Below are 9500 nucleotides of genomic sequence, written 5' to 3'. Positions count from 1 at the left end.
ATTGCAATTGAGCATTGTATAATCAAATCCTTTAAAATTAAATGATATTTAATTCATTTTACTTCAGGCTCCCTGTTAAATTTAACTTCTCACTAAGTCATCAGTAGTATCCTCTTTCATTCCCTCTAAGCTTCCCACTCCAAACACACTGATTATAAAGACAATGAAACAAACAAAAATTCTCACTTGTATTTACTAGCTCCAATAACTGAAAATCCTAGGGTCTTAAAACCCTCCAGATAATAAAAATCATCTGTTGAGCACCCACATACTACACTAAATACTCCCTGTTTTGATTCTTCTGACAGCTTTGTCATTTATAACTTTTACATTTTCAAATTTTAATAATAAATCTGAATATTAATTGCTTAAATAATTTGTTAATAATCTAAGTAGCAAGATCACACAATTGTTAAAAACTGGAACTAGGTTCTGACACTTCTGTCTTTAGTGGGAACATACTATGATATCTCCAGCTAGGAGAGCCAAAGGACAATATACCTAAGCTAAGACATCCAGTTTTCCAAATGTACCCCATCTTAGCAGGTATTACTGACTCTGATCTATGGATAAATGTCACCTTACTCTCTGAAGTAAGGGTTTGCATCTGTCCTGAGCACAGATACCTTTTTTTTATTATATATTTTTATTTTCTATATTCTTTGTTTACATTCCAAATGATTTCCCCTTTCCCAGTTCCTCCCTCCCCATATGTCCCATAAACTTTCTCTCCACCCATTCTCCAATCACCTCTCTCCTTTTTCTCTGTCCTTATATTCCCCTTCAATGCTAGATCAAGCCTTTCCAGGATCAGGACCCTCTTCTTACTTCTTCAAGGGAGTCATTTGTTATGCTAATTGTGCCTTGGGTATTCAGAGCTTCTGAACTGATTAATATCCACTTATCAGAGATTGCATTCCATGTGAATTCTTTTGTTCTGGTTACCTCACTTAGGATGATATTTTACAGATCCAACTATTTGCCTAAAAATTTCATGAATTCATTGTTTTTAATTGCTGAGTAATATTCCATTGTGCAAATATACCACATTTTCTGTATCCATTCCTCCATTGAGGGACATCTGGGTTCTTTTCGGCTTCTGCCTATTATAAATAAGGCTGCTATGAACATAATGGAGCATGTGTCTTTATTGCATGCTTTGGATATATGCCCGGGAGAGGTATAGCAGGGTCCTCTGGAAGTGTCATGTCCAGTTTTCTGAGGAATTGCCAGACTGATTTCCAAAGTTGTTGTACCATCTTACAACCCCACTAGCAGTGGAGGAGTGACGAGAAAACCTCCACCAGAGAACTCCTACAGCTGATAAACTACTTCAGCAAAGTGGCTAGTTATAAAATCAACTCGAGCAAATCTGTTGCCTTCCTACACTCAAAGGATAAGCAGGCTGAGAAAGAAGTTAGGGAAATGACACCCTTCACAATAGCCACAAACAATATAAAGTATCTTGGTGTGACTCTAACCAAACAAGTGAAAGATCTATACGACAAGAACTTCAGGTCTCTGAAGATGGAAATCGAAGAACTCAGAAAATGGAAAAATCTTCCATGCTCATGGATTGGCAGGATTAATATAATAAAAATGGCCATCTTGCCAAAAGCAATCTACAGATTCAATGCAATCTCCATGAAAATCCCAACTCAGTTCTTCACAGACTTAGATAAAGGAATCCTCACATTCCTCTGGAATAACAAAAAACCCAGGATAGCTAAAACTATTCTCAACAGTAAAAGAACTTCTGGGGGAATCAGTATCTCAGACTTCAAGCAATACTACAGAGCAATAGTGTTAAAAACTGCATGGTATTGGCACAGTGACAGGCAAGTGGACCAATGGAATAGAATTGAAGACCCAGAAATGAATCCACACACCTATGGTCACTTGATCTTTGACAAAGGAGCAGAAAACAACCAGTGGAAAAAAGATAGCCTTTTCAATAAATGGGGCTGGTTCAACTGGAGGTCAGCATGCAGAAGAATGCGAATTGATCCATTCTTATCTCCTTGTACTAAACTCAACTCCAAGTGGATCAAGGATCTCCACATAAAACCAGACACACTGAAACTAATAGAAAAGTAACTGGGAAAAACCCTTGAGGACATGGGCACAGGGAGAAAGTTCCTGAACAGAACTCCAATAGCTTATGCTCTAAGATCAAGAATTGACAAATGGGACCTCATAAAAATTACAAAGTTTCTGTAAGGCAGAGGACACTGTCAAAAAGACAAAACTGCAACCAACAAATTGGGAAAAATCTTCACCAACCCTACATCTGATAGAGGGCTAATATTCAATATATACAAAGAACTCGAGAAGTTAGACCCAAGGGAACCAAATAACCCTATTAAAAATGGGGTACAGATCTAAACAAAGAATTTTCACCTGAAGAAATTCAGATGGCGGAGAAGCACCTTAAGAAATGCTCAACATCATTAGTCATTAGGGAAATGCAAATCAAAACAACCCTGAGATTTCACCTCACACCAGTCAGAATGGCTAAGGTTAAAAACTCAGGAGACAGCAGGTGTTGGCAAGGATGTGGAGAAAGAGGTGCACAGATACCTACTAAGCTTATTTTCTTTCCTTTCCTCCTTCCCAGGACTTCTATGTAAATTAGCCTACCCTCTCCCTTGCAGGGCTTTAGCCCAGACATGGCCTTAGCATTCCAATCTAAGACTCCCTTTCACCTTCTGCCTAAGTATCTGTGAATGGAATTCGTCCATGCATGGCTGAGCTGCTGTGTAAACAACTCATGATTTTGAGGCACTTAATCACCACAACTGAAACAGAGTAGGTCCGAATGGGTGGGGCTGAAATGCATCCTTTCCTATTAGGTGAGGTAAGATACAGGATGCTGGAGGCTGCTTAGGATGCTAAAAGCTCAATGCAGCAGACAGAATATGGCATGATTCTTGATAGGTACTTGGGATCAAAGCGTATTATTGATTCCCCTCCCCCCGGGTATGTAAAAATTCTGAAGGGCAGGCCGGTTCAGGAAGAAAAGCTCTTGGTAGACCCTGAGCAGCACTTTATACCTCTCAAACTATCTCACACCTGAGACTGCAGTGTAACACTGGTTTCTGACCTGGCCCAGGTACATCTGCAAGTCATAGGAGCATATGAACAACAGGAATCTAATGTCAATGTTGTACTGGGGCTTTCTGAGATGTAACCTTTGAACAAAAATGTAATGTATTAACTTTCTGTGGATGCCTCTAGAAAAATCTCTGCCAAGGAATATATTAAGAGGGCTTTTTACAGTCAGACTGAGAGGGACACAGAACCTGTAGAGAAAGATAAAGCTTCAGAAGCATGCAGGGATGTAACTCTGGGGAACTGAACAAACAGAGCATTTTAAATATAAATTGATCTATTGGTAAAGATACTGTGTGAAGCTGTGTGGTGAATATTCCCTGTGGTCATTGTGTGTGTTTAGCCAAGGCAAAGGCTAGGCTTATTATAAGCATGCAAGAATTCCTGAATCCCTGGGGAGCAAGGCATGTGCTCCCTTCTGCAGTCAGATCACAACCTCATCTATGACCTGCATAGGACAGTGAAGAACCAAAGAATATAAAGTGCGGATATTATTAACTTGTAAGCATAGAGCCTCTCTAACACTCGAACAACTATAAGTAAATTAACTTGGGAGCACTCTTGTCACATCTTCTCCCTGTCCCTGTGGCTTTGGCATTGGTGCCATCTTGCATAAGGTCACTCTGATGTCCTCCATTGCTTCACTAAACATGTTCTTGTCAATGTTCCTTAAAACTGCCAAGTCCTGTGGCTGTCCACCTTTGTGGGATGCTCCTGCTATGCATGAATTGATCCAGTTAATTACTCTCCATTATTCTTTGTAACAAACCTGTTTGCTCCCTTCTTTCTCCTTCTGTATCTTGCTGTTCCTAGGTTGCTCTCAGAGGTCCCTAGGTTCTACTGGATTCTACAAGTGCCCTATTTCTCTTGGCTGACTTCCCCACCCTTTGTTGACACCATTGCACTGCACTCAGTACCTTAACCACCCTGAATAACTAGCAAACAAACTGATGCAGGAGTGAGAGGGAGGCTGACCCAGGTGGGCCAACTGCAAGATGTTTATATGAATTTTGAAATGGAGGTAGAAAGGCTGTCTCCTCGGATATCTGTGTTTCCGGAATAAACTAAAGGAAACAGGAGTAAACTAGCTTGTACACTGGAGAAATGAGTTTGCAGTTTGAGAAGCAAACACACAAACTATAGAGAAAAAAGGAGGGTGAGGGCAAAACAGCTGCCAGTGCTTCGTGTGGGCACCTGGTCTTCAGGTGAGCCCTCTCAACTCTTGACATTCCAAAGACATCAGAGAATATAGTGATGTTAAGGGAGAGTATAGTGATGTTAAATGACAATGACATGGGCTAGGAAGAGAGGGTTACTGTCCCCACAACACTAAGGAGTCAGAGAAGATAATCTTTGAAAGCAAACTGAGGAAGCAAACTGAGGAACTCTTCCCATCAAAGAAGTGATGAACGTGAACAAATAGAACGCTTTTCTTTTTCAGGAGTCCTAAGACTTGCCTGCCTTTGCCCCCTCTCTCCTCTCTATCTCTCCCTCCCTCTCTCTCCCTCCTTAACCGTCTCTGTCTCTGTCTCTCTCTGTCTCTCTCTCTCTCTCCAAGTTTTCAATGAAAGGCTAAACATATTTGTAAACATGAATATATTACAAATTATATGTGGTCCATTCAAATAATTAGAATCAGGAGAAGGGCTCAGGATTAAGTTGGTAAAGCCCTTGGTGTACAAGTATGGGGACATGAATTCACTTCTCAGCATCTTTACAGAAAGTGTGGCATGCTGACCCATCCTTGTCATAACAGGCACTGGGAATGAGGAGACAAACACCAGTGGCTCACTCAGCAGCCAGCCCAGCTTACTAGGGTGAGCTCTAGATAATGAGATACTCTGTTTGATTGATAGGCAGATAGGTAGGTAGGTAGGTAGATAGATAGATAGATAGATAGATAGATAGATAGATAGATAGATAGATAGATGGATGGATGGATGGATGGATGGATGGATGGATAGATAGATAGATAGATAGATAGATAGATAGATAGATAGATAGATAGATAGATAGATAGATGATAGAAAAATGGGTTCAGGAGATGGTTCAGTGAATAACGTTCTTGCCACAGAAGCGTAATTACAGAGTTAGTAAGTAGTGCTCCTATAAAAATCTTGTTATCTCAGTACTGAGCATCTAAAGACAGGATTCTGAGCCTTGCTGGCCAGTTAGTCCAACCAAACCAGTGAGTCCCAAGTTCAGTGAGTCTCTTTCTCAAACAAGAATGGTAGAGAATGGTTGATGAAGGTACCTGATGTCAACCTTTGGCTTCCACATGCATACACACATGTGCAAATTAACTCCCACACATATGCACATACATGAATATATGCACATGCACAGAAGCAGAAGAGACTGAAAACTGGTGACTTTCCAAAGTGACTCTGCTCTGTCTAGCACAGTGGGAATTTCCGATATCTTCATTGTATTTGCTCTATTGCCCTCTCCTTTTATTTTTTTAAGAAATAGAAATTGGGATTATCTGATTTTTTAATGAGCTCCCCCTCTCTCTTGCATTATTTAAATGTACCATTTTATTAACAACAACCAAGTCACATGCCATCAATTTTAGAATTAGAAACCTCTTTATAAAATGCAAGAGGAAATTAAAGCAACATCATACCAGAGTGGCCATGGTCTCCTCCTGCTGTGAAATCATGGAGGGCTTGTATCTAATCTCCTGGTACTCAGCTTCACCTGCCCACTGGAGTCACCTGGGTTATCGCTCTGGATGGACACTTACCAAAGTCTTAATACGTATTCATGTCTGCTATGGCGGAAATGGGAGTTGACGCCAAAGGCTACTATGCTGCATACATTGTTGGTTTTGATTAGTAGAAAATAAAGAATAGATTACTTCCTAACCAATTCAAGATAATTAATAAGATAAGATTATCCACTTGTGTTCTAGTTACCAAGATGAATACCATAAATAGTAAATGCTAGGTATGTTAGTGCTCTTTTTCATAGCTGTGATCAAATGCTGCCAAGAACATCTTAAAGGAGGAAGGCTTTGTTTGGACTTGGAGTTTATGGAGATACAGTACTCATGGTGGAGAAGGCATGGAGCTAAGAGGCTGACTACTCACCTCTGGCCGGGTAAAATGGCAGAACAAGATGAATAAGGTCATGCAAGCCTCCTTTTCTTTTTTTTCCCCTTTTTATCCCTCACAGACACAAGTGAAGGTGTGTCTCTTGAATGATTCCAAATCCAGTCAGCTTGACAATGCAGAGTAAGTGTAAATACCTAACACAGAATGACAATAACAACACCTTAGTCTTCACCACATTGATCGACAAGACAAGAGGTAACACTGTATTTTCCCTTTGTTCCATCCGGATGTTTCCCATGGGAGAAGAGATTTGAACATACTTATTTCTAGACATCAGGGTTTTGATTCCTTAAACTATTTGTTTTCTCATTTACCCACTTTGTATTCCTTTGTCTATAATCATATTGATTCAAAGATACACACGGCAGTGTATGAACATGGATGCCTTTGTTTTATATGTGGAGCAAATCATTTATGCCAAGTTATGCCTTGTCTTTTAGCCACACTTCCCCACTATGAAATTCAGAAGAATAAGCATTGAGTGATGGTAGTAGGGCAGAGAGAATGCATTGCTGTTTTGATGTCAGAGCAGGACCTGAATCTGAATCCTACGACCCCTGTTTTCTGACTTGTGCAAGGAAAATTTCCATGAATCTCATGAACCCTCTATTCTCCTAGATAAACATTGCTGATATCATCTCATTAATAGACTCTCAAAAGGATTAATTGAGATAACATAGCTAAAAGTTCTGTTCAGCTACCAAAGTGCTATTCAAACTTACGTGGTCCCTTATGATTCCATACTATGTGATAGGCTGTGGTGCTTATAGTCTAAAATAGTCCTGACTCTTGTCTTTCATATTGGTAAATTTAATTCCAACTTACATAATTAGTAGTTGTATTCAGTAAAGCTCAGGTTATTGCTTTGAATGTTTCCTTTTTCAATGGCTGGTAGCATTGTATGGGTTGAATGCCCTGCTTAGCTTTTCTCTTTTGTGCAATGACACTAAAGATTGCCTTTTATGTGAACTGACCTATTCATTTTGTGATCTCTATTATCCAGTCTAAACATGCCCTTCAGATCCATCCATTTTTCTGTTTATTACCAAATTCATTCCTTTCCTTTCTCCTACTTTACTCTGTATTTTAGAGGGTGACATTTCCCAGGATTCCTTGCCTGCTAACATTGTTTAGTAAGTCTTATGTAATAAAAACTTCCTTTAAAAAATATACAGCCAAATTTGTCAGCCACTTACTTTAGCTCTGGATTTTTATATTAATTAGGAAAGACCTTGTTCTATATAAGAAGAATATAAAAATAATCTGGTATCTCTTACAGTCTATTTATGATACTAAATAAACAAGGTTATGTTGAAAATGATACCACATGCTTATATTCCCAACACTTAGTGTGGTGATGCAGGACGATGGTAAGTTCAGGGTATCGTGGATTACATAGTGTGACTCTGTTTCAAAAATAAATAAATAACCAAATAAAACAAAAAACAAACAACAAAAAACCCATAAACAAGAGATTTTTGTTTTGTTTTAATTTATGTTGTTGTCTCCATAGAATCTATCTGTGTATCCTGTGGGATATCTATTTCCTTCCCAAATGAAGTATCACAACATCATATACTGAATAATTTAGTAATCTTATTCTTTTCACACAATGTAAAACTCTGCATTTTGCTTATACACATGAGCTACACTATTACATTTCAAAGATAACCAGATCAGATATGTCTATACATACATTAAACATTTTATACTACTAATAAATTTAGAAACATCCTTCCCACAAGGTTTCATGACACATTGTTTCATCATCATATTTTACTCTCAAGACATTGGCATGAAGCCATTGGACCTTGTTATCTTTGGATCATTGAGTGACTGTTTCTATATCACTAAATACACTTCTAATAATATAAGGGCCCGAAGTGTGTTTAAGTTATACAGAAACTCCTAAGGAAAGATTACTAGTTTAATCTTTTAAATTTAATCTATATTTATATAATTTCCTTTAGGGATTTTTTTTAACATCATTTAACTTGTGTGTGTGTGTGTGTGTATGTGCCTCTGTGTATGTGTTGCATCTGTGTCTCTATGATTCTTTGTATGATATTCTGGAATTGTATATGGTTTGCTTGTCATTTGATAAAAGAAAATTTTTAAATGTGCTTTTTAGACATTTATAAAATCCAATTTTGTTTCATTATTAAATTCCAATATACTAATTGTTATGTATTATGCTACTTTCTCAATTTTATTTGAGTTTATTTTATCCCTCATTCTCTTTTAGCTAAATGCCTCTTTCTGGTTTCTAATTTTAAAAGAAAATAGGGAGCCAAGCAAGAATAGGTGTTGGAATTATTTACAGAAGCCTGATAATCACTAAACAGCAAAATAATGGAATTTATGAGAAGGGAGGAATGGGTTTTCCAAGGACAGCAAGCTTTTCCCTCATAGCTCAGTTCTAGGCTTTCTAGCTTCCGGTAGCAACACGCACCATATCCAAGTTATCCAGCACATCACTGCCTAGATGAGCCATTGTTTGTGTTGAACATGTAGTCTTTAAGCTGGTTAATCTTCAAGTCCCACCTTGACTGGGTATAGAGCCCCCTAGGGTTTAGACTTCTGAGAATGTCTGTGGGGTTGTTTCCAGAGAAATTTAACTGAAGGAAGAAGACCAACCCTGAATGTAGGCGCCATCTTTTCCTGGGCAAGGGGCCTAATATGAATAAAAAGGGGCAGGGGAAATAGAGAGTTGAGGACCCATATTCAATTTTGCTTCCCAACTGTAGGCATGATGTAACCAAATACTTCATACACCTGCTCTCACACTTTGTGCACCATGATGGGCTACATCACTTCAGGCTGTGAGGTGTAATAAATCTTCCCCTCCTCAAGTCTCCTTTGTCAGGTATTTTGTCAAAGCCATGAAAATAATAACTAGTTATCCTGCTGCCACAGCTTCCTAAGTGCTGGGATTACAGGTGTGTGCCACTGTACCACAGTCCAGGTATGGCCTGGGAAGGAATAATAATGGAGGGTTGAATGGTGGACAATTTTCCTCCAATGTCCTTCAACTGTATGGGTGAAAATCACAATTCCCATAATTAGCGGAAAGGATATTTCACCTTGAGAGATCCTTGTAGTTTGTTTAATTCCTTTGGTTTCCTTTTGAAAACATCTATCCATATGGTTTATGTGAATAACTTTAAAGGTATATTCTGTGCATATTTTTTCTAATTATTTGGGATTCTCTTTCAGGTACACATTTACCGATAAATATAGAGGAGAGGAAATTATATAGCTAATATTTTTCCT

Source organism: Apodemus sylvaticus, chromosome 8 (assembly GCF_947179515.1).
Source record: "Apodemus sylvaticus chromosome 8, mApoSyl1.1, whole genome shotgun sequence".
NCBI classification, from domain to species: Eukaryota; Metazoa; Chordata; class Mammalia; order Rodentia; family Muridae; genus Apodemus; species Apodemus sylvaticus.
This window is presented reverse-complemented; position numbering follows the sequence as displayed.